Source organism: Hippoglossus stenolepis, chromosome 14, assembly GCF_022539355.2.
Source record: "Hippoglossus stenolepis isolate QCI-W04-F060 chromosome 14, HSTE1.2, whole genome shotgun sequence".
NCBI lineage: Eukaryota > Metazoa > Chordata > Actinopteri > Pleuronectiformes > Pleuronectidae > Hippoglossus > Hippoglossus stenolepis.
The window spans coordinates 10,538,042-10,564,727 of record NC_061496.1 but is presented as its reverse complement, the minus strand read 5'-3'; the positions used below and the strand labels follow the sequence as shown (position 1 = coordinate 10,564,727).

Sequence of the window (26,686 nt, the reverse complement as noted above, 5' to 3'; positions counted from 1 at the left end):
GGCACTGGGTGGGTAAGAGAGGGGAGGAAGGTTGTTGGGGTTTGTGGGAAGCTGCTGAAGTTGACTTATGAAGATTGGTTTTGACTGATGGAGACAGAAAAGAAAATGGGGTATGTTTTTGTGCGCACACACACACACACACACACACTATAAATGGCATGCATGCCTGCAGACAGTTACTCCTGATGTAAAATGACACTGTGTAAAATTGAGACTTTGATGATAGTAGGCGATTTATTGAACAGCACAAAGAAAGTCAGTCTCCTGTGATGTTCGTCAACTCAATTCAGGCAATTCTTTTTTCTTTAATTGTTGATTTCAGATCATTAAAGTGTCATTAAATTAACGTTTTCTCACATTCTCACACACACTCACTCACTCCTGACTCGGTGGTCTCAGATTCTTACCGTAACAGTCATGGGTGTGTGTGGCAGGCTGGTGGTAGACCGCAGACAGACTCTAGGTGCCATGAATGTGTGTCTGTGTGTGTCTGTGTGCGTGCCTCCTTCATGTCTGGACCTGGGCAGAAACAAACAGAAGAGAAAAAAAAAGCAAAAGATAAATTCAGGTGTCTGGTAAACCTTGTTATTAAAAAGTCATACTCACTCACATACATGGAAAAATGCACACTCACAAAACACACACACACACACAGACAGGGATTTAGAAAGAAAGAAGCACATGCATGTACACTCTAAAAGACACACACACAACTTTGTGACAAACAAAGTTTATGACCAAATTCATTGTTTCTTTTGTAACTCCTACATTTCCAAATAACGTTAGAAGAAGTTTGTTGTGTCTTAAATGAGTCACCAACACACTAATATGTGTAACAGTGTAAACAATCACACGTCTGCACTTCGTCCTCTCTAAAAGGACTCACACACACGATTTTATACGTACACCAAGCCCACTCACGACCCAATTCGTATAAACACTCCGGGTGGTCCGGAGAAACAATGACAAGCAGCCGTAGACAGTGTGTGTACATTAACACAAGATTCATCTTTAAATAAAATGTAAAAAAAAAAAGAGAAAAAGGTGGTTGGGAGAGACAGAACTTTGATGCCTCGAGAAGAAGACGCTCACGCAAACATTTGGAATCAGCCTTTGAAGACACTGTTCAGTCTCTTAAATCAGATCTTGATAAAAAATAAAAGAAGACGCTGGTGGTTTTTGAGACGCGATGGCCGTCGCGTGTCTCGTCTAATAAAGCAGGAATGTCGCTGATGTGCTTTCATGTGGCGCCTTAAACACAAGAATTGAAGTATTATGGCGGCACGGGGCTGTAATGTATTATATAGAGCCGGGTGTCTGACATGCTCGCAGTGTGATGAGGCTGGGAGGGAGTGATGTGAACTGAGACAGAATGAATTATCAAAAAGAATTTCTGAGCACAACATCTTAGGTTGACCAGATGGAGAGGGAGAGGAAAAAATAGGAGTACAACCTGGAGTCGCAATGGGGGCGCTGACTGATGTAGCCTTCCTGGTATTTAACTAAAGCTATTCATTATTGAATGTGTTTTTAAAAAAAGAGAGAGATTGGATATAATATACAGTATTCAACTTATTTTCAACAAGATTTAAACTGAAAATGTTCTGTGTTACTATCGCTCTCTACACGAGCTGCACAGAGAAAGATTGAACTGAAACCAATTACCATGTTCATTACTGATTGATTCGATGATTAGTTTCTTAATTATTCATTTTATAGTTTGGGCTATAAAATGTCAGAATATGATGAAAGTTATAATTTCCCCCAAACTCTCTTTCGAATACCTTGTTTTGCTGCATCAAAAAAAGACAGAGGACATATTCATCTTATTTTAAGCTACTTAAGCTGCGTGAATAATTTCTTTGAGCTCGCTGCCGTTTGTAGATTTAACGTATTTCTTCCCTGGTTTGAGGGAGTGTCGTGGCTTAATAAGAACACGTAGAAGTCTAACTGTGCAGTGTAAGTACAGTGTGTTATTTTTACCACCGCCGAGGAGGTTATGTTTTGACCCCTGCTCCGTTTGTTTATTGGTTTGTTTGTTAATTTGTGTGTTTGTGAGCAAGTTTATACACAAACTACTGGACAGAATGCCATGTAACTTGATTGGAGGATGCAGTATGGAACTGGGATGAACCCATTAAACTTTGGTGTGGATCTGCATCAGGAGGTGGATCCTCTAAATGTAGAAAAAAAACAATCAGGCATATTTTGGGTAATGATATCTATGAATGTGTGTAATTGGATGCAGTTGGTTGAATTGAATGGGACCTTTGGGCTTTGGAGGAGGCCTGTGTTCTACTGAGACTAGTTTCTTCTTTGGTTGCTGAGCAAACTAAATCATGTCATGGGTTAATAAAGATCTACCTCTGCACAGTTTATGACCTCACCCGTTTTAGTTTATCACCAGTTTTGGACCTTAAGTCTGAAACAGAAGCCGGCTCCCAATCCTAAACTACAAATCTGTGTTGAGAGCCTGAGGTTTAAACTTGACGTTTTATTACATGTGGCAGTATTTCATATTTTAAGCTCGCCACAATCTGACTTTTTGGCCTTTTTCTCTCATATTGTAAGTAAGTAGTCTAGACCACTCTAATGAAAGCCATGCTAAAAAAGCAACAACACCCCAGCTATAATTAATGGACCTGAAAATTCCAACAAATCACACGTCAGTCTGAAAACCTGGTTACAAATGAAAACACACATAAGAAAGAAAGAAAGAAAGAAAGAAAGAAAGAAAGAAGGCTGCTGAAAGGTGACTCGCATAAATAAGACTCGCCAGTAAAATACGGTTCTTGTGAGTTCCTCTCTGCCGGATCTCCATCCACACAGAGAGAACAATGATTGACCTTGGCCGGATGAAAAATTGTTCACACTTCACTTTGATGTTAAATACAGTTGCGCAGGGCGGCACAGGAAAGCTGCTGAGGGAGAAATTAAACCATTTTTATGCCGCCTATAAGAAATGTCCCTCGTTTCTTTCCAAACGCACCGTTTGTTCAATTTACTGCATCTGACAGAATACATACATGGAATTCAATATTTGTCCTGCAGAGCTAATACGTCCTTCAGCTACTGCTCTTTTCCACAGTGCATCCCTTCATACATTCACTATGTTATCTTAACCACCTCCTACGTCAGTTCCCCCCCCAACCTCTCCACTTCTACCTCATTGTCTTTTCTCTCTCTCTCTCTCTCTCTCTCGCATCCCTCGCTCTGCTCCAGTAAGCAGGCTTGCCGGGACCGGGGAGGGCACCACCGTCATTAAGGTCCCGGCACGGAGTCACCAATTTATACTCTCATTAACGGATCCATGTGCTGCTCAGTACATTACAAAAAGAGAAGAGGGGGGAATAAGCCCTGGGACCACCCATGTGTTTAGGCCCCTTCAAAACAAAATGCAACAATAAAGAACTGTGTTCCCTCTGCCAGCTAAATGAGCCAATTCACGCGAACGGGGGAGAAAAAAGAAAAGTTCCAAATTAACAGACGTTTTGATGCTACACAGGGTGTTTATGTGTTAACGAGAAGATGCTATTAATCAGGACTGAATGCTTGAAAGGCCCTCGTTATCAGATTTGTTCTTTTTTTCACCCCACAAAGTGAAGGAAGCTGCGTATAAACGACAGGTTTGTTTTCAATAGCGCTCACAAAAAATAAAAGCCAATTAGATGTATTAAAACTTTTATATTGACTCCTAACACATAAGATTAACTGATAAGAGGATATGGAATCCTGCAGCGAAAATTACCCGATCTTCAAATGTCTTCATTTCATGGGAGGGATTTCGTTTGAGAGCCGCATGTCTGAAGTGGAACAGCAGTCACAAGGTGCTAAAACCTTATTTCCAGTGACCCAGGGGATATTTTTCTTCCTGCAGAGAGTGACAGAGAGGCTACAGGGTCGAGCAAATACGCAGCGCTACAAGTTATTAATGAACATACCTCCTCGCTGTTCAAGGCAAACTCTGTACTTGTGGCCCTGCGTAACTCAGTGGGCAGAAAACAACACAAACATTGCATCAGTGAAGAGTTCAGCTCTCTGGGCCACCCAGGGTTGAAATATACTTGAGTGACTAAGAGATTTCGACTGTTTAGGGGAAAAATCCTGGAGATTTGTGTCGGGTTCTTTGAACAAAATAAGCAAACACAGAAAATATATATTTAAAAGCACAGTGATATATATATAAAATGTGAGGCTTTTTTTGGGATCATCTTGCTTCTATTCAATGTCTAAATAAAGGCTGGTAAGCTGGTTCTGTGATAAAATGCAGAGAGCACAGACTCGCATTCATTTACTAATGCTCCTCCATGAATATCAGGTATGTCTGCCAAACTGCTTTAGTAATATCTTTATTATTATTTCTTTTAAACCGCCATGTCCAGACAACCAGCCTGGAAACTAGTAACATGGCTGTTTTCACTTCTGTGGTCTTTATGTCGGAGCACATTATAGTATATGCTGATCTTTGTGCTTTGTCAGAATGTGTTCCTACCATATTATGCCTGTTTATAATAAAACCAGTGCAGACATGTAGAGCTAGACCACCCAGAGCCGTCACCCGTACACTCTCCTTAAAGAAAAGTCACAAGTCTTAATTATATCCATCCTCTGGGCGTGTCCTTCTGCTCAAAACAGACATCTGAGCCGACCCCCCGCCCTCCCGCCACCAACATGCCGCAAACCTCACCGAAGCCTTATGGAAAGAACATTTTTGGGCAAACACGTCGACCTTAGATGGAAATAAACCTATTCAGCGCAGCTCAAAGTTGTTTTTACTGAGGTTACCGAAGCTAATCTGATTTTAAGTTGTTCATTGTTGGACTATCTCCTCCTGTACCCTTGAACTCGTAAATGATCCCAGACTTAAAAAACAAAAACAAAAAGAGGGGCCTGTCGAGGTTCTTTTGATGGCGAGATCCGCAGGATGTGAAAATCAAGTGGGAGAATTGTTTACCATATCAAAAGAGGTGCGATGAAACAGTAATATCAAAACCTGCACTTAGATGAAAGGGTGGAAACGACAAGACAGAACGTACACACACACACACAAACACACATCTGTGCACTGTAATAAGGAGGCATGTGCTCCAGGGAGGAGGATGTTGTGACTGCATTGTTCTTTTTCATGATCTATAATTTTCAAGCCGCCAATGGTAGGGAGCAGCCTACTGGTCGACACTCACAGCAGAGACATGAAGACAGGAAGAGAAAGAGAGGGAGAGAAGTGAGTCTCTGCACAGGCAGGACCCCAGCGACTACCTGCCAGACAAATCCTCCTCAGGCTTTGATCCACTGCCCACTTCTCTCTCGCTATGTGTTTTTTTTAAATCTGTTTTCAGTCAGGCAGCTGTGATGTTTAGCCGAAGTGCAATGAGATTCCAAGCACGCAAAGTAATAAAAGAAGGAACCAAAAATCTGCTCCCAAGTTGAAACGGAAATGCTAAAAATAAAGGAAAATGATTTGTCGTCACTCCTGTCCACTGCTTCCTCCCTAATGTTTTCAATATGATACCCTCCAAGGATCATGGGGTTAATCTGCTTCTCTTGTATATTAGCCGAGATTGTATCGAAGCACATTTGTTCCAAGCAGCGAGGCTAATGACCCTGAGCCGACGCTCGGCGTTTGGCTGGGAACTCGGGGGGTTTTGTGTGTGTGTGTGTGTGTGTGTGTGTGTGTGTGTGTGTGTGTGGGGGCGCTAATGAGAGGGAATGGGAATACGAGCTACGGTCCATCATCTACTTAGGACCTAGACAGCAGTGTCGTCCTTCCCTTAGTCTAAACACACACACACACACACACACACACACACACACACACACACACACACACACACACACACACACACACACACACACACACACACACACACACACACACACACACACACACACACACACACACACACACACACACACACAGGAAAACACTACTAGGAAACACAACCATTTTTCTCCTCATGCATCTAATTTTGCTCCTGTCTTGTTAAGTAAATGTACAACGTGCAGCGTTTAATCATCCACGAATCAATACTGCATTTATTCTAAGGGATTGGTATGATTACTGTAAACAAGGTAGTTCTGTCATCGAGATGGTCGTTTATCCACATGTGTTCCTGCTCCTGCTTCTGATTAATAACCTACTACTTCTATTCAGTGTCCGTAGATATTTAAAGTTATTAATTCCAGATGTGCAGGTGCATGCTTGTGTGAAGCTCAACATTGGTGTGTGTATATCTTTTGTGTATAACTTGTCATCATTGGGGGACTAGTGGGGGTGACTGGGTGTGGGAGAGCTTCTGTTTGAATATATGAGTGTATTTCTGCTAATTGTCTTATGTATTGAGATTTTGTGTGAAGGACCCCCTTGAAAACAAGATGATTTATCTCAAGGATTTTATCCTAATAATGAAAACCTCAGTGACTGCTGCTAATCTTTACTGCACAAAATACTTTGCACCACGAAACGATACAAAGATGCGTGAACAAAAGCGTGAAAGTCAAAGGTTGCACTTATTGCACCTCAATGGAAATTAAACACCATTATTCCAACAAGGTTATAACATTAATGTTTAAAACGTGTGCCACCATTTAAATTATTAATTGAGGTACACTTTATACCGTTTCAGGGGTCTGTGGTTTCTTTCTTGCTGGATCGGTGCAGCAGCTACTTAAAGTGGCAGCCATACTGTATATGTATGAACACATACACAGACTCGGTATATAGCCGAGTGTGGACTCCTCGACTGTGTGAGGCTGAGTGAATCCTGCTGCAATGGGGAAAGCAGCAGGGGTCCACTCCGCTGCCTTTATTCCATTCAATTCGCCTCGCTCACTTCTCTGGCATATATAAGAATATTATGTGTGTGTGGAAGAAAAAGAATGGATAGAGGAATAAATAACCTACTGCACTGCGCATGTGTGTATAAGTAAGTGCATCTGCGTGTGTTGGGGTAATACCTCCAATGGCAGACTAATGATTGGCCTTATCGACACCCTGCAGTGAATGCGGGCCTTTGTCTCCTCTCGGGACGCATTATGGGAAGCTTAGGGGGCTGCGTTTGACTCCTTTTCATTCTCTCCCCCACTGATAAAACTCAACACACACACACACACACGTGCACGCGCACACGCACACGCACGCGCACACGCACACGCACACACGGCAAATGTTATACGGCTCCTGCAAAGTTGAGACAAAAGACAGCCCTGAACTCCTGTCATCCCAATCAGCAAAAAGTTATGCACAGAGCTCACAAACTCAGAAAAGGTCTCTGGCAAAAGATTAAAAAAATGAAGACGGGAATTTACATTTTGGAGAAAAAGAAGCTAGCGCCTGAAGTCACTATTCATTCATAGTATACAACCAATAGGGTGACAGGATGGAAGGGGAAATCAGGATGTGAGCTTTAAAGAAAGTTTCAATATCCCTTTCAATGAAACTAAATAACACTGACTAGAAATTACACAACTAAGTTATAGCCTATGGGATAAATTGTGTGGTTACTTAAAACGTATTTGTTCTTTGCCACATTCGAGCATTTTAAGTTACTCAAAGAGATTAAAAGAAATAACATTACCACCAATACATCTATGACGTCTCTGGACATGTGGTTACCCTAAATGCAAAATGTCTGGATTTACTTAGAGGCTTTTATGTGGCTACATTTTTGTCTTCTATGTTTTATGATTCATGCGCCAAAACATTTCATAGGAATTTCACAATCGTCAAATTGTCTCATTTAGAATCAAATATGAATTATATACGATGTGGATAATGGCTCTTTCATTCCTGTACATCTGCAGGTATCCAAGGAACAGTTAAGGACACGTTTACACTTTTTTTCCAGCTTCGTGTAAAAAAACGCTCTGTTCTTCACTCTGCTGATTTGCGGGTTAGAGGTTGGGGCAGGGTTCCTTAGTCAAGCAGTTTATGAAATGAAAATGTTTTCCTTTCCGACGATGTCAGGCGTTACTTTTCCCGTATTTTAAGACTTCAGCACACAGCTCCTCTGGGAAGCGTAGCCATTTCCCTGGCTGTTTCCCGCTGAGTCCATAAAACCCACTCTCTCTCTCTCTCTCTCTCCCCTCTGTGTGTTCTTTCACAGCCTGGTTTTCAAGTGGTTATTGTGCCGAATAGCCATTAAGTGCATTGTAATCTCACTCTCAGCGCTGTCTTTGGACTTTACCTCGTACTTCCCTTTCTGTCATTCACCGTTCACTTATTTTCTTGCGAAATGACTCTAAGGGGATTATCAAAGCACAGAAGTTCCCCTTCTCTCTTCTTCTTTCTATTTCTCTCTCTTTCTCGATGATAAAGAATATTCAAACCTTCGTCGAGTTTTTCTCTCTCTCTCTCTCCCTCTCTCTCTGCGTCCCCCAGGCCAAGCTGTGAGGATTTAGGGGCCTTATTTAGTAGGCAGGTAGAGTCGAGTCTCCCCCATCCTTCCCCTCTCAGCAATTAGACCGAGGCCAGGAAGTGCCGTGTTTTATGGCCTTATAAAGACATTAGAGGCATCGCTTCATTGGCCCTCACCCCCCACCTACTCTATTTACCCGTTCTACTCTATCTCACCCCTTTGTGGTCCTCTCTCGCTCTCCCTTTGAAATCCTCCCCACCAACATCCATCTCCGTCTTTTTCATCCCAACTCTCAAACCTTCTTTCTCTGTTCAATTTTTCAATCCCTTCCCCGTCATGCCCATCAGTCTTTCTTCCATCCGTCCGAACGTTACCATTCTTGACACTTGTCCGTCAGGTTTTTCTTCCCCTTTCCCCCCCCAAACACAGTGTTGTGTTCCCCCTCCTCACACAATTGAAAACCATCGTCCATCTTTGTGCCCGCTCTTTTACGCGAGCATGAAACTGACAATTACTCGCTCTGTCCCCCCGTCACGCAGCGAATCAATACGACTTGACAGAGTGACTCATTTGCCTGTCATTTTCCCATATGCGATTTCTGAAATATGAAACTGAGAGACACACTGTGGCTTGAGCCCCGCCCGCCTCCCTGCCTCCGCACAGACAAATGGACACCAAAGAGAGAACTGCGCTGCGTCCTGAGTCCCGGCAGCTTTTTAAAAGCCAGCTTAGACAGACTTGGCTGCTCTTGAAAGACTTTCTTCCACTGGAGCAGAGGACAGACACAATTGAGAGGAAAAAGAGGGGAGAAGAAAGAGCGGTGGCACGTCTGGATACTTGCTTATAACATCCTCCACCTATTTCCTTCCTTTCTTCCCCCTGAGAAGACATTTATTCCTCAATGAGTTCAGAACCACTTCCATTCGAAAACAACTCTGTCTGACCCAACTGGGGTTATTTGGGCAGAGATTTTGCACAGCTCCCTTGGAGGGTAGTTTCCCATTCCTTCACACCAGCACTCTACACGCCCATAGCCCACCCTTTACTCTTTCTTCAACATCTCTTTTTTAGTGGTTGTGCACAAGCAGCAGCAGCGCCCTTACCTGGGAATCAAACATCTAGCACAGATAGGACAGTGATGGAAGAATGTAAATAAAGAGACTTGTTGCATAGACCTGAGACAGTGGGTGGCCTGAGAGGAGATTGCACGGCTCAGGCAGACAGAGAAAAGGTGCATGAGACGTGAGGAGCTAGAGGAGAGAATTGAGTTTGACTCCGTTGGTTTGATGTGAAATGAGACAAGCTGAACTGGATCTGTGTGGAAAACTAAGAAACCCTGGACTGGATCCAACAAGATCTTATTGTTCCTGGTTCCAAGAAAAAAATATAGAATCCCACCGCTGCCACTGTAACCTCCGAGTGGGAGGTTGAGGTGGAAGGGAGTCTCACAAGAAAGGAGGATGACAAGAACGGAGAAAAAACAACATTTTCTTTTCCTCTGGCTGCCTCCTTCCCTTTAACCATTCCTCCTATCTGTGTACGGTGGCAGCCGCTCCGGTCATGCCTGCACGCTAGCGAATGATTTACTGCCGCTTTCAGCCTCACACAGAGAGGGAGCGCGGGGAGATTAGTGTGTGAGAGACGCTCACTGTGGGAATCGCTGAAACACAGTTAAGACAATAAGGTGGCTCTTCTCCCAGTTTCACTCCTGTGTTTGGGCTTTTGGCTTCGCTGTTGTCCAAGGTAATGATTTATTTTTTTCTCCCCCTGAAACATTGGATTTCTTTTCTTTTTTTTAATATTTTAATGAATTCTGGAGAGAAAAGGTCAAATCCTCACAACGTGAAATGGAATCTCTGTATTCTGACACAAAACAGGAAAGAATAAAACATCTGTGATAACACAGGTAAAGGATAAGTCAATACTGATAAAGCCATTTTCACATTACACCACTTCATGTTTAGTACATGAAATGTAAAGATATTTTATTTTTATTGGATGAAAGATTTATGATTTTATTGTTTCAATAGTTTGTCAAAGGGCAGTGACACAATGTCAATTTACCATAAAAGGGAATTCAATAAAATAGCTGATAAACTAAGAATTAAGTTAATAAAAGACCAGATTTTTAATATAAATATATCATTTTTCAACATTTCTCAGAGAATAAATACTAATCTGACAAGTTTAGGCGACTGATATTTATGAGTGTGTGCTATTTGGTGCAGATCCATATAACAATCCGGATCTGGTGAATTTAAATGTGGTTTCATAAGGGAGTTATGGGCTTTCCGAGTGCCATTCTAGTTTCACACTGTGGCAGTTGAAGAGTGAGAAAACCTAAATCTTAACAAATGGCGTCACTAGTCGACGTATGATATTTAACAAAAGCCACAGTCGTGATGAAAAACCAGTTCCCACCAACTTACTTCTACATTTTTCCGAGAGATCTAATCATATAAATAAAGAAAGAACCGTTGCTGGTCGGCTCCTCGTCAGTACGGAGAAATGAACGTGTGGGAAAACAGAGGAGAAGATAAAGAGATTACAGACAGTGCAGAAGAGGAGGATGCGGCAGGTGAGTCAGAGCCGGCGGTACGTTCCTCACCTGGCGGCTGTGGCTCGTCGCCAGGGACACACACAAAAGCAAACAGTCGCACACATAACAAAAAGAACGGGAAAAAAAGAAAACACGCACATGCATGGAAACACTACATCAACCCCTGGTACACATCTGATTCAGGCAACCAGGTGGAAGAGGACACACACACACACACACACACACGACATGTAACCCCAGGGCACAACCAAGCTCTCTTACCTCTCATCACTCTTGTCTTGTTCTCATTGCGTTCCTCTCTGGAGTGGTGGTGGTGGTGGTGGGGTGGGCGGCGGGTTGTGCTTCCCTTTCTTTCCTCGGCGGTGAAGCCCAACGCTGCTACTTCTAGTTCTGTTTCCTCTTCTCATGTCAGTCAGCTCCTTCCGAAACCTGAAACAGAGGACGACAGAAAGGGGAAACCAGCCATTAGGATACGGTTTGAGTAGAACTGAGATATCACTACCAGAGTCGAGCCTGGTGGGATGTCACTTATTGCTTCGCATGGCTTAGAAAATAGTGTGAGATACAGGCGAAGAGTTTCATGACCTATAAAAGTTTGAATATTCCATCCCAAACCTCGAGTCACTATTTTAAAAAACCCTTTGGCTGAAAACCCGAGCGATGCAGGGACATCGTGAGCGACAGCAGCCAGCGTTGTATTTACATCTTACTCAGTGTAACAAGGTGTGAGGTTCACGAAGGAGTCAGGGAGAAGTGAGAGGCAAACAGCGGCCATAGGATTATTATTATCATCATCATCATATATGGCTGCATGATACAGTTTACATGCCTGTGTTGGCTTGTTACTGTGTCTATTCCCTCCTCCATCTTCTGTTTGCATAGACGAAGCTGACGTGTAATTGTGCTATTAAGAGGATGATTTTATCCCGACCACACTGCTTTGTACACAGACAGGCTTTGTGTGTGTGTGTGTGTGTGTGTGTGTGTGTGTGTGTGTGTGTAGGGGTTGTCTTACAGTGCAAAGATGAAATTGCTAACAGCTGTGACAGCCGGCATTGCGCACTTTTCGCCGTCTCATTTGCAGCCTACAGCTGCACAGATAAAGCGCGAGGGTTAAGCAAATATTGTACAATGGCCAGGAAACAATGGAGCATCTCCATCCCTCCCCTGTCTCTCACACTCACGTACCCATTCACACCAACTGCAGCACTGAGTGTGTGTGAAAAAATTACTGGAACTGCTTGTCCTCTTTATTACTGTGAACAGAACAGACACCCCTGCTCCCCTCCCATTCATTTTAATCTCTATTCTTAGTGATAAACCTCCTCCGTCACACTCTCTCTCTCTCTCCCAGTCTGTGCCCACCCTCCCCGCTCCACCCGCACCCCTCAAGCCTGGTGTCGACCCTCCCCAAAAACCTGGGCGAAAGCGGCAACAGTGCTCCTTTGTTTGCCCTCCTCCCCTCCTGCCCCCTCGTCCTGCCACGGACGACGCTGGTTAGCGGGGACGGAGGCATGTCTTGACAGGAACGCCGGAGGAGAGGGAGCGAAGGATGAGGAGGGAGGGACAGCAGAGAAATATGTAGGTGGAGGGAGGGGAAGGGAGTTGGGGTCTTAAAGTCATTTTTTCAGTTATCCCCCCCCCCCTACTCTCTTTCATTTCTGCACTTTTCTGTCCATTCATCATCGCATGAGAGGGGCTTCTCAGAGCGTGTCTGTGGCGAGGAGGGACAACACCCTCACTGAACCCACCGACTCCAGTCGACGAGACTTGGGAAGAAAAATTTTTTACAGTGAACAGTTTCTGGTTTGGACTAAAAGGATCTAATTTTAAACTCCAAAGTAAAGATGGTGGAGAGGGAAGAAAAAAAAAAACCTCTTTGACTCTGGATTTTTATTTCTGCTCCGATAGAACAAACACTGAAATGTAATGCGCGTGATATTCCAACAGGCGATTTCGTAAAAATAGCCCTAAAGTACACAACTTGTAATTTCTCATTTGCGCAAAGAAAATACTGGACCTGCCCGCTGAGGTTAGTCGAGACATAATTTTAGCCATTTGGTTCTGCTACCACGGATAGCGTGGCAAACCCAGCTCTCTAATAGCATAAATACTGCTCTTGTAATGGAGCCTGGAGCACGTCTCATTTGGAAGAGAAGGAGGCAGCACAGTAGAGGAGTGCTTTTTCACACACACACACACACACACACACACACACACACACACACACACACACACACACACACACACACACACACACACACACACACACACACACACACACACACACACACACACACACACACACACACACACACACACACACACACACACACACACAGCTCCGAGGCAATCGGATCATTAACCCCAACTAATCTGCAAACATTATGTTTATAGAAAACGCTTTTCCAGCTTAGGCGCACGCACAGCCGAGCTATGCTAATTCATTTTGGATGTTTTTTTTGTGTGCATGTGGGACGACGTGTTTGTGAGTTATGGTGACATGTATGTGTCCGCGCAGCTGGGTGTGTCACGTCGCTCAGTATGCATGTGTGTACACTTGTGTGTCATGGCTGCCTGTGCACTCGCTGTCTGCTGTGACAGACACAGAGAGAACATGACAGAGACAGTGAGAGAGTGCGTGAGCGTGACTGTGAGCGTGCGTGTGCTCGTGTGTGTTTGTGTGTGACTGTGTGTTGTGACTGTGGCTGCCAGTGATGCAGCTCGCAGCCTTGATCTAGTCTCCTACCTCTTTCGGACACCCTGCTGCGCCTGCTTCATTAATCAATAGGACAGATAAAGACAGACTCCCGCTGCGCTGGGAGGAAGAATGGTTGCATGCGTGCAAGAGAACGCATGTGTGTGTGTGTGTGTGTGTGTTGGTTCCTGCGTGTAAGGTGGCGAGAAAACCCTCGGGGATAATGTGGCAGACGTGATTCAAACCTTCAAGGCTTCCTCCCCACACAGAGATCATCTGCACTGGGTTTGCTTTCTTGTACCACTAGAGAAAAAAAAGTCAGCCTCTATTTGATAGATGATATGCATAGATTGATATATTTGCCAGTGTATTAACTCCAACCTCAGGCGCCCTTCCATGTCTACAAAAGATCAAAGAAGAAAAACAAATGGAGTGTGTTGTGTTTTCGGAGGGCGCCAATTTCAATTTCATTCCCTCGATTTCTCACCTTTGAAGGACTCCAGGTTGTGGGAAGTGGTGCAACTAAATTTGGAAGCGTTTTAATATTTGCCAAAAATCACGCTGGGTATGAAACTGCTTTGATGCCACAACTCTTCTTCCTCGTCTACAGTGTAATCCTGGGATTTTGATTTTATAGAAAATCACTAAAGGAAGCAAACATCCCTGTTGGTCGGATGAGACTCTCACCCTGAACCGGGAAAAACTCAATTACGCACACAATTGTAATTACTTTGATCCCTCACTCCAAATTAATGTGACTATCTACATTTCTTAAAAAACATCTCCAGGGCTTGTTCAGGAAAATCTTTGTGGAAATGGTTTTTAATGCACCTTCGGGCACACAGGCGAATGAAGTGGAAACTACTTAGAAGCTTAAAAATAACTTACTCAGGCAGAGAAGGCAGAATTGTCAAGTGCACTTTTGATGTTTTCATTGTTTGAAATATTTTCTGTCAAATAAAGAGCTTGTGAGACCGAACACGGGTGAAAGAGAAACACTCAGAACTGCCACTAATAAGATGGAAAGACGCATAATGAGATCAAAAGTAGCTTGTTGGGCGTCGTCTTTACAAATCTACCTGGTGTATTTACTCATCAGTGACTGTATATTGTTACAGTTTAGGACAGAATTAGTAATAAGACTGACTTGTTTTAGAGGTCAGACTGAAAATGTTCCAATGAGTCAAAATATGATTCAGGAGTCAGACGCCCAAAATGTAACACTGGAGCTTGAAGGTGAATGTGTGCGACTTCGTTTCAATTTCTCGGTTAAAAACGGTAAAAAGAAAGATTTTTCAAAACACCTCAAATTTAGTTATATTTCTGGCATTTGATAAGTAAAGAAACTAATGTTTAATAAAAGTCCCCAAAGTGCAACAAATTGAAGTCCATAAATTTGACTATTTCTGGCAAAGGGAATAATTGCAATTTTGGACATAATTACTCAGAGACAGTAGGATGTGGGTTTATTTTGTGACCGTGAAGGAGGAATGTGTCATTTCCTGGTGCTCTAAACGCCCAACTGACTTGAATGTAAAGCCACAGAAGCCGTTTATCCCGCAGCGCCTAAATCCTGCAGAACTGTTATCAGTCGCTGGGAGGTTTTGCCTCCACAGTACACAGCAAGGGCAGTTTTTTTTTTTTTGGAGTTTGTTTTCAATGTAACTTCTGATATTTGGCCGGGGCTCAGTGCCCTCTTTGTTAGCCATTGTGTGACATGAATGAATCGTTCATCCAAGTTTCATACAGAGATGCACTGTGTGAAACCATAGAAACACCTTTGACACCATTACACTGCACCACAGACTGTGTGCGTGACACCAGGGTTTTAACTGTTAATCTACAGTAAATTCTTTCAGTCTATTCGACAAATATCAATGATCTTTTTTACTATAGCATTTAATAAATTGTAAATTATTAACCTGCTTTCTGGATGCTTTTAAATGGCTCTGAAGTAGTGAGAGCATTTTTGCAGATTTTTTAAATTCAAAGTGAGACTATGGGGATCAAATTAAAGACACAGTAGCTCAATGCTAAAATTAGCTATAAGGAAAAGTTATCACACTAAATTTGTAAAGATAAGAAATGTGCATCTATTCCGATACTATCTTAAACTTAAATTATGTCGATTTTTTTTTAGCTATTCATTACAAAACCTGTTAATTTATAGATCAAATGTGGTTCTAATATTCCTAGAATATCCTCATACAACGTCATGAACATTACTTACAGAATTTAAGAAAAAAATACATTATGTATGATGTGTGTGATGCAGAAGCTGTTTTTAAAATGGGTTTCAAATCAGTATGTAAGTGATTTTCTTGTTGCAAGAATGAGCTTAAATGCACAAAATTACAACACAGATAAAACTGTTGTAACAGTGCATAGAGTACATGACCCGTTTAAATTCTTTATCCTATAATTTATAGAAAAAAGTTAAATCCAGACATGAAATCCTGTCAGTTCCTCACCCGAGATGCCCTGATTGCATGGCCACATTGTGTGATTTGACATTGTGCCGACGCCTGACGCTCAGACAAAGGAGCCGGTGCAGGCCTCGAGGGGGCAGATGACAAACACTCCTAAACCATGGCCAGACATAATCCCCCCCACCTCCCGCCCAACCCCACAACAAACGCACAGCGGAGGGGGACTTATTCAGTGCATATTAGGAAGGTGAAGGAGGCCAGGCACTGAGGGACTCTCCACACTTGGCTGTCCTAATCATCCGAGACAACCCCTCCAGAGGCGGGCCCCCGCCCAATCACCGTCCCGCCTGAAACCCCACTCCACCCCCTGACGCATGACCCAGACACATCCAGGAGCGTTTACAAGGGCGGGCGGCCATGAAGTGGGGAAGCGGACCAAAATGAACAGCCCCCCCGGGAGCTGTAGTTTAATTGTCCATCTTCTTGGTCCAAATTAAACAAGCTCACTCACACACACACACACACACACACACACACACACACACACACACACACACACACACACACACACACACACACACACACACACACACACACACACACACACACACACACACACACACACACACACACACACACACACACACACAACCCTGCTTTTAACAGACTGGCACGTTCCATAGAGCATGTCACTGATGCAGAATGATGAGCGAGACCCTATTGTCTCCTTATATTGTCTTCAATTAGGCAGGAGATGATGGGAGACAATGACAGAAGCATTTGTAATCATGAGCCCCACAAACTCATGCTGGGACACAGAACTTCATTATGCCCAATGGTCCCTCATCGGCGATAAAACGCTGAATCTGTGTGGCTCACCCTTAGGAAGTTTTTGAGCAGAAATGGCCCGGAAAGAAGTGAGTCACCAGGAAATACTGCAGGGGGTTCTGAAACTGAACACAACAACAGACAGGGGCGGGCAATTCTTCTTTTATCTGCGCTGCAAGAGAACAGCAGGTTTCAACATGAGTAATTGCACCCATCATCTTATTACATATCCTGTTCACTTACCTGAAATCTCATCATACGCAAGTTTACGACGCTGGTATTTAAACTTTTACAAGTCAGGATTGGGAGTGTTTTAAAAAAAAGAAGGAAAAGGGGAGGGAGAAAAAAAATTGCTGATAATACTTTAAGAAGAACAAGAAACTCGAAGCATTTCTGAGCTGGTTTTTCAGGGGATGAATTAACAGGCGTAAAGTGTAGTCATGATGTCTTTTCATCTCTGGCACATACATTTTGTACAAGCTTAGCTGAGAACAGAAGCTCCGGCAGCACTGGTGTCAGCTCAGAGCCGTCTGTAGAAATGAGACTTCTTTAAGAGCGAGAGAAAGAAAAACTTGAGAGCGCATTATCTGCATTTACCTGGAGAGCGTTGAGCTGAGGAATGACTCTAACCCGACATCTTGCCGGCTTTGTACCTCGACGCGTCATTTAAAATCACCTTGCAGCGTGGCTGTTGGGCTTTGATAGAACCATCCGACCGGACAAATACCGCTTTCATAAAATTGTGCAAATGATTTCTTTCAACTAGGATCGCAGCGGTATTGTTCCCCCCCATCCCTGACCCCCCCACCCAGTCTTTCCTCTCTCCTCACGGCACAAAGAACTAATCTGAGACGAACACTCGCACCAGCTCTGACACATTGTCAAACCAAAACCAGGGTTTTTTTTCCAAATCATGTAAGTGAAGCGTGAGGTAAAAGCCATCATCCACGGAGGACAACAGAGGGGTTAGTGGAATAGCTGCGCATTTCCCCCACATACACGCCCCGTGGATTATATATTATGCTCCCTTTTTACCCATCTATCCCCTCAGCAAGCTCTTGCACATGTACAGTATCAAACAGGGACCAGATAGTTCCTGAGACGTTTTTGGTTTTGCCCATTTGCAGATGAAATCAGCTTGCAACGGGTGCCAGTGGGAGGGATATCCATCGAGGCGAGCTGCCCCGGGGCCAAACAACCTTTCCTGCAAGGCCCTGCTCCCTTATCTGATTCCAGCAGACGGGGCGAGATGATGGCCATGCCAGCCAGAGCCTTTGATTTTTTAAGTCTATCCCTCTGCCTTCACACTGCTTTATTGATCGCCGACAGACCTCATTTTGTTCCTCCAGCTGAAAAAACCGCTTCGAGAATGCTCTATTTGTAACATGATCACCCAGATGAGGATGGAAGCGAGGTGGACAGACACTAATCCTCTCTTTAGTCCCCAGCATCGTCTGCAGGGATTTTTTTCTGGGTGGACTTTCTCATCGCCTGAGGCCCAGATGACTCCCCTCTCCCTGACGCGAGTAGGGGTCAGGGTATAATCCACACATAAGTGTCACTTTTTCTGTAGAACAATTGCTACGGTTGTTGACCTGGCTGGGAGTGGTGGTCAAATTTGATGCCGACCACATTTATCATCCACCAAAAGAAAAGCTCCTTTTTACAGTAACATTTTATTAAAATTAAAAGCAGCCTGATCGAAGCTTATTTCTGCAGGGCCCTGTTAGCTGCAAAGATTTTCAGTTCACTCGTGACTGTTTTTGAGTGACTGTTAAAACGTGCTCACCGACCTCTGCAGACCTGACACATTCCTCCATGTTGAAACGGTGCAGCGCAACAGCACAGTGCAGGGAGCATCTGCCTCATCACTCCGCCCAGATGGCAGCAGAAAGTATGTAAATTGGTTCATTAACCTTACAGCGCTTTAACCAGTGGGCCATGCAGAGGGCTCGATCCAGCCGGGGGTTCCTTGAATTTTATTAACGCACATTAATGGCATAGAGAAACTTTCGCGAATGGCCTGAGGTGGTTCGCGGTGGTGTTATCAAACACTGTACTAATTATACATGACATCCCTCTGATTAACACTCCTGTGATTATTGCACCATGTCAGATCATCTTTTTTTCTTCCCCCCCGCCCCGTTAGAAGACAGTCATCCATTTTCTTTGCGAGAACATATTTCAGAGGAGGGAAGGGAAAAAAATGAAAGAGGCCCGATATCGTCACAACCCCCTTCCCGCGCGCCCCAACGAGACGGCTTGGATCTTTAACCCCTGACAATAGAATGGCATGACGGAAAAGAAGCAGGGTGGGGGTGAAAATGTGAAAAGGATCTGCGTTTTTCAAGCTGTGTTTCCCCCCAGCGCTCCCAGAGTGTGAGAAAAATTAGCTTGTGGTGTGTGTCAGCGTGCGAGCCACCAGCAGTGAGGGCTTGCACCTGGAGCAAGGAGGGGCATGCGAGAGGTCAGGGGTCAGGATCGGAGTTCTCCCTCTTCCTGAGAGGGCCAGACGATCCCTGCGGCTGCGTTGCACAACGTGGGCCTTTCACATCTCCTTCCTTCTTCTCTCGTTCCCTTCCTTCTTCCTTTTGGAAACACTGCGGTAATCCATAACCCACTCAACTTTCAGCGGCTCAATTATCCCTCCTGTTCTCTCATTTTCTCCCCTTGGACGGAGATTCAAAAACAATTAACCTCTTCATGGCTGGAGACTTTTCCCAGGAAAGGGCACGGTGGTAATTGAATGACTTCGCCATTTACATTCCTGACCATGACTTCGTTCCTATACGCAGAAATCTGGTTAGAGAAAATCCTAATCTGTGGCTTTGTGATTGTCCGATGTTATTATCGTGGATGTTGTATAATCACGCTATGAAGACAGTATTTCACTTGGAGCGGGATTTAACAGGACAATTTGGTGATGTTTACATAACACCCTGTTGACCTACTTAAACACAATAGATTTGCATCATTCGGACTCAAACATGTTGACGGGTTAGTGATGCTTTTGAAAACTATGCCTTCGCAGATCCTTAAAATAATAATTATTCTCGTGTCAAACTGACTTTCCTGTAAAGTGGACGATTTCACACCGAGTGTCTACAAGCGTCGGCGCATCCCCCCCACATCCTCAGCCTTCAATAAAATGTTCTCCTCTCCCCCTTCGTTACGAAAGGGGCCTCCTATTCATCTCCAGGTAGAAAGCCTCAAAGTGTAGGAGGGCAGAACAGCTTGCTGCACCCATTGAGCTTTTTATTACTTCCCCCTTCAAAGGGTGGTGGCAGAGGAAGAGACATCCTCCGTTTCCTTGATGCCATGATACACTCAAGAGTCAGCCCTCGGAGAGAAAACACTCACAAACAAGTGGTGGGATTTCGACCAGAGCCCTGTGCAGATTTTACCAACACGTGTTCTTCAAAAACACCACATCAGAGAAGATTACATGGTTTGCGGACACAGAGCGAACACACTCCAGCTGTTACAGGGGATAATCTTTTAACAAACAAGTCGATCAAAAAACGGACGCTTGAAGAAAACAACTCAGAATATGGACAAAAACGATTAACCCCGTTCAAGTAGAAACAGAGAAAAACATTACGTACCACTCCACTTCGGATTTCCACTGTTGTCAAGCAAAGACGTCCAACAAAGAGTCCACTCCAACCAGCCATTTTGCATAAAGCAAGCTAGCTTATTATCTAGCTTACCCAGCAGCAGCCAAAATGATGTAATCCCCAACCAACACACATCGGGAAAACAAAGACGTGTGCTCCTCTGAAAGTAAAAACACTCCCGAAGATGTCTGTCAAAAAATAAAAGTCCACATATCGAAGCATTTTCACCAACTCCCACTTCTAATTAGCGTTTTTCTCCCTTCAGAAGCCACCTCGCCTTAAGAACCAACTCAGAGACGCCAACCGCCAGAGTCGAGATGCGACAGAAAGCATCCGAGGGCCTTGTTTAAAACCTCCAGCACAGGAAACATTTTCATTTTCAAGCACGATAGTGTTTATTTTTGATGCTCAAAAGTCTCAATCTTTGCTTATTAATAATAATTATATTAATAATAATGTTTTATTGAACCCAATCCCTTTGTATTCCAAGATCAAGTGTGAGGATTATTATCATCACTCTGGAAAAACTTAAAACACAAGGAAACATCAAGCTTCAGGGCCTCGTGTGTAGTACAGAAGAAGAAAAAAAACCTCTGAGCAGTGATATAATTATAAAGAATGTGAGAAAACCAAGTAGCACAGCACGTTTGAACAAAATGGAATAAAATAACTACAGGCACCGTGCCATACCTACAGTCATGTAGACGCTCACGGGAAACAGCGGCGCTGAAATCTCACCCGCTCGCACACAGACACACAAAGAAGAAGAAGAAGTCTTTGATGTTTCCTCATGAGTGTGTGTGCGTGTGTGTGTGTTGCAGCTGTGTGAGTCACCCACCCTACATCCAAGATCCATACACAGAGGAGGCAGCAATGGGAGCAGTGGCGATAAAACTGCAGACCCTCACACACACACACACACACACACACACACACACACACACACACACACACACACACACACACACACACACACACACACACACACACACACACACACACACACACACACACACACACACACACACACACACACACACACACACACGATAGTGATGATATCGGAGGAAAAGAGGTAGAGAGAGCCCGGGCAGGGCCGAGCCGAGCCAGGCCAGCAGGAGGACAAAAAAAAAAAAAGAGAAGGAAGAGAAGATGAGGAAAAACTAACAGAAAAAAGAAAAACTGGCCGTGCTCCAGACAGCCTGAAACTTCTCTTGATCATTATGTCTAGCCTTCAGGTGACTGGGGTCGGGCCGACTGTTGGCGGTAGTGAGGTTGAGGGTGGTGGGAGGCTTTGGGGGTGGGTGGGTGTGTGTGTGTGGGGGGGGTTATAGATAACACAGCAGCCAGACAAAGGGGGAATAAGAGGGCTGCCTACATACCACCAGCATCAAGGAAATGGAGGGTGTGAGGCAAAGGGGGGGGGGGAAGAGAGAGGGTTATAAAATTTGATTAGACGATCCTTTGCTGAAGTGACTTTCTGTGTCGGTTTGCTTTTCTTTCTTTTTTCTCCCCCTCTCCCCCTCTCTCTCTCTCTCCCTCGCTCTCTCTCTCCTCAGTTCCCCTCCCTCCTCGCTCCTCCAGAGCAGCGCCGCCTCAGAGAATGGGGCAGACAGATTTTATAGGTCCTAATTAAAGCCATCTGAAGCCTTTCAAAACATCAAATGGCCCCGGTCCCCAACCACCACCACCCGCCCCTCACGCTCTTTCCCTCTGATTGTGCAGAAATCAGGGAAAGAAAGAAAAAAAAATCAGAGGGTACCCAATTTTTTAATTTTTTTTCCTTTGACTCCTAAATGTACATAAAATTTGCACCCAGATCCCCCCTCTCACCCCCGCTCCACTCATTTCCAATCAATAAAAGGGTTCAGTGAGTGACATGACCTCAAAGAGTCTCTTGTCAGACTGGAATTTGACAGGGATGCTTGTTTGCTCATTCTCTAAAAATAAAAGCATTCCCAGTTCAGCCCTCTAAACTTAAAAGGGACATTTTTCTTTTTCTTCTTTTTTTTTTCCCGGTCATATCCTGGGTTGGAAATGACACATGGTTGTTGAAGATCCACCCTTATCCTGTCTGGCTGGTTGAAGAGAAGTGCAGCTCTGTTGGTTTCACTGCTCCATTTCCCCCTCTTCCCTCTTGCCCCCCCCTCTAATTGTCCTCATTGAGCCGTGTGGACCGGTTGCACTGCCGGCCTGGGGTCAGCGGGTTTGCCGTGTGCTTTTTTTTTATCTATATTTCATGCTATGGCGCTGCGCGGACACAAGCCACACATGCACATCCACACTGAGACGGATCCACAGAGACGCACAGCGAGTGCGCACGGGGCCGGATGAACTCTCGGACCATTGGGCACAACATGAAGTCACATAACGCGGCGATTGAAGCGGTTTTTAAAGCTTTAATTCACATGTGGATGGAAAACAAAAAAAGGACAAGAGCGCATAGGGCGCAAAAGTGACACATGGAGCCATACGTGTTACGCAGAATAAACTACAAAAAAGACAATAGATACAAGGTAACTATTAACTGTTAGTGATAAATAAAGGATTATATGATATAAAAAATATAATATGGCCTACTTACGATTCATTTCAATAACTTCTGGGCGTTATTGTCTCGCCCCTGCGCCTCTCCGAGCGTCTGGACACGGAAAAAACTGCCTGCTCCTCCCGGCGAAGCGCGCTCCTTTTCTGCGACAGGGCCGGGTCAGCTTCGCGCGCCGGCGGTGGAAGTTTTTTGCGCAAGAGAACAACCGGGGTTTTTTAAATTGATGCCGAGGAGGACACCGCGGACGTCCGATTCCGCCGGTGTCAGGTCTTCAGTGATGCCCGCACTCGCCGGGATTGTGTGATGTGAGGAGAGGGAGCGCACAGAAAGGCGTCATGTGAGCCGGGCGGCGCCGCGCCATTGGCCAGCCGCGGATCAGCGTGATGAGGCTGCTCCTGCGCGCCATTGGCCCAGAGCACCGGGAGCGGAGGCGCCTCCTTCAGCTTCGGCCGTGCGCAAGAATGTGAGTGCGGCGCACTGTTCATAATTTTCAGCAGCCGGAGGGGGGGTCGGCGGTGGCGAGGGGGGGTTGCATTAAGTAACAAATTGTTCCAAAGATCTTGTCATCGACGCGAAGAGTTGCACGAAGCGCAGTGAGGGGAACGTGCACATTCTGCTTCCTCTATGAAAACACACACAGAGAGAGAGAGAGAGTGAGGGCTGAATGTCTGGTGAGTCCACACCAACTTCTACATGTGGCTGACAGCCGAACTAAAACACTTTAGAGTAAATAAGGCTAAATATGATTGTGTAAGCTTTCAACCGTACAGTCAAGAGAAAAGGTGGGAAAACCATCTATTTGGAAGAATCTTCTAAAAACACAATGGGTTAAAGGTTAAAAAACTTTTAATTAAATTGATCTTTCATATCTTTAGTCAGTCGGTGAGGTTTCAGAGGTTTGTTTTTCTATCAATAAAGCAAAGATTATAAGATTATCAGTACTCTATTGTGGAAATACTGAGTCCGCATCATGTATCTGCACTTGATGTGACGTAACAAGCACAGCAGCAGGATTATGTTCGTCTATACGAGCAGGGATAAATCATCTCATTGTGTCTCCTATGGTCTGCAAATGAAAAAAAACGAAAAAGGGGAAAATCCCAAATGATTAGAGAAGGCCCACCCATGATCTGAAATGTTTAAATTAACCCATGCTACTCATGTTATACTTCCAAAAAGGCCATTGGGTTTATGTTGAATGTTTCCTCGCTGAACGGCCTAAAGGAACCTTTACAATGTATGTTTGGATCCTAACACGTTCTGAAGCTCAATTCATTATTTAAAAGTCGTGCAGAGGAAGGTAAATGACAGGAAGTGATGCAACCTATAGGTCCTGCAGTGGCAGCAACGACATCCCGTGATATTCTCTCCGACATGTTTAGCAACAAAGGGAGCATGACATGTTACGTGTTTGTCGTCTTTGTTCTTCCACTTTTCGCATTTTCTTCGCAGTTGGACTTCACAGAGGACATCGCCACATAAAGCGCTCTCTCTCTCTCTGTCCCCTCTCCGTCCCTCTCTCTGGTTCTCAGGAGTGTGATGGAGGCAGAGGAACTCAAGGTTCTGTATGGTTGGGAAATAGAGCGCAAGTAATCCGGAGCGCGCATCTTCCAGCCCCCCTCCCGCTCGGGCTGCGGCATTAAATCAATATTCCGCAAAGCTTTCTCTTGTTTCTACATTCACTTGACTGCTGCCGTGAGGGCCGAGCAGCCGCTCCCCTGATTTTTGTGGCACTTGGACCACCCCCCCCCCCTCGTCCTTCTTCCTCCACCTCCTCGCCCTCCCTTCACTTCATGGCAGACACCCTCGTTTGGATGGCTCCAAGGCAATGCACCCATTCCATTTGTCTCATGCGTTAATGGGGAGGCGGCAGGAAGAAGGCAAACGCGTTATCTAGACACAAAACATTATCTCCACCTCGCTCCCCCAACACCGTGAAACAATGATTATTAAATGCTTGAGGAGGGTGTTCAGGGGTTTCGAGGCTTGTCGTCACACTTAAGGAACATGAAATATGTTTCACAACACCCTCCGCACTCGATTTTTGAATTTTTCTCTTTGACTCAAGATAATGCTTCCTCTTTTCTTTGCCACTTGCGAGCACTTTCAGTACCGTCTTTCCTGTCGCCCCAGGGGGAGTATGGCTAACGGCATTAAGAGTGGACGTGTGACAGTAGCTTTTTTTTCTTCTTAACCATAAAACCAGCCTAGCACTTCCTTTTTAAGATTTTAAAGCTCGTGCTGCATCATCCCGGTGTACGATACTGGTTGTACATTTACACACACGCGCGCGCTCGCTCACATCCCCGCCGTTATGAAAGCAAAACCCTGCCTCTGCAAAATGGGTCATACACTGCAGTCACTTTATCTCAGCGAATGCATTGTGCTCGTGTGAGGGGTAGACGTGCGCATGTGCGATTACACATCAAAGCGAAAGACTAAATATTAGAGCGAGAGTGTCTTCGCTGAAACAGGACTTGAGCAAGTGGAACCGGTCGGCGTTTTCGGGGGGTTGCGAGCTCGTGTGATAGTTTTGCCCCCAGAACCAAAACATAAAATCTGTCTTTAATACCTTTAAACAAGAGTAAGGTGCCCTCGCTCCAGAATAAACTCCAGGGGCATCTTTTTTTTTTTCATTCCACTGCAGCGCTCAGTTAAAGGCTTATATTCCAGCAATTTCAACCCATCATTTGAACACACAGGATTTGCTCGGAACACAGAAAAACCATCCGTTCCTCGGGTTCGTGTGTGAGGATACACAGACGGGCTAATAGGAAGACTCACACACACATACCCTTGCAGATATTTTCCCACTGCAGAGTGATTTTGAGCTGTGGGGTTCAAAGCCTTGCCAGTCAAAGACGGGGAGACAGCTCCGTGCTGCCGTCTTATAGAACCATCACTGCGCGGGCTAATCTGCGGCGCGTTCCAGCCCTATATTTAGACCAATGTTTTGTGAACACTTAGCATAATTCGCTGAGACGAAAGGAGCTTTCGGGAGCTGTTAACCTCGTCTCTTTAAGACTCAATTGGAGTTTTTCAGACGCGCTCTCCAAAAAAGCACCTGTTCTCGCCTTTGTCGCCCCATGAAACGCTCTCAGCTTCAATGAGGGAAATAGTTTGTGGTGAATGGAGATGGTGCTGCAGTGTGACAGTGAGGACATGTTGTAAATGTGAGGAGGTGGTGGATTCTTTCAGCTGCCTCATGAGGGAAATGGTATTAAGGGAAATCAATTCCCCCCAAAAAACAGCGTGAACTTTTGGTTTTTAAAGGTTCCCTCACTGGCTGTAACAGCATCACTAATCTTTATTGCCACCATCACCATCTCATCTTCATCGTCGTGTGACATCCCTTCCCACTGATCACGTCCTTATGAATTTAAAGGGAGAACATTTCCCTGGAATAACTCTACACCTGGTTATAAATCAGTCCCATTTATTACTATCCAGGGACTACAGGCGGTTAAGTCTGTGCATGTGTGTGTGTGTGCATGTGGGTGTGTGTGTGTACCAAATGCTCTGATCGGGTCCAGGTGAGCCAGGGGGGAGTTGGTCATACTAAAAGCCTTTACCTCCATCTGCTGTGTGGCCTGCACAAAACACACACACACACACACACACACACACACACACACACACACACACACAC

General features: G+C 44.7%; 1 long non-coding RNA gene across 1 annotated transcript in view; it reads right to left on the bottom strand.

Moving 5' to 3' along the window:
• The window catches only part of LOC118121595, a 28,519-nt gene extending 5,200 nt beyond the window's left edge, over positions 1 to 23,319 (bottom strand). Inside the window, exons 1-3 of the long non-coding RNA XR_004698348.2 lie at positions 23,074 to 23,319; positions 11,179 to 11,346; positions 408 to 519 (exon numbers count right to left, since the gene is read on the bottom strand). This is a non-coding gene — a long non-coding RNA (uncharacterized LOC118121595). The remainder of the gene's footprint in view (positions 1 to 407; positions 520 to 11,178; positions 11,347 to 23,073) is intronic.
• Positions 23,320 to 26,686: the final 3,367 nt, after the last annotated feature.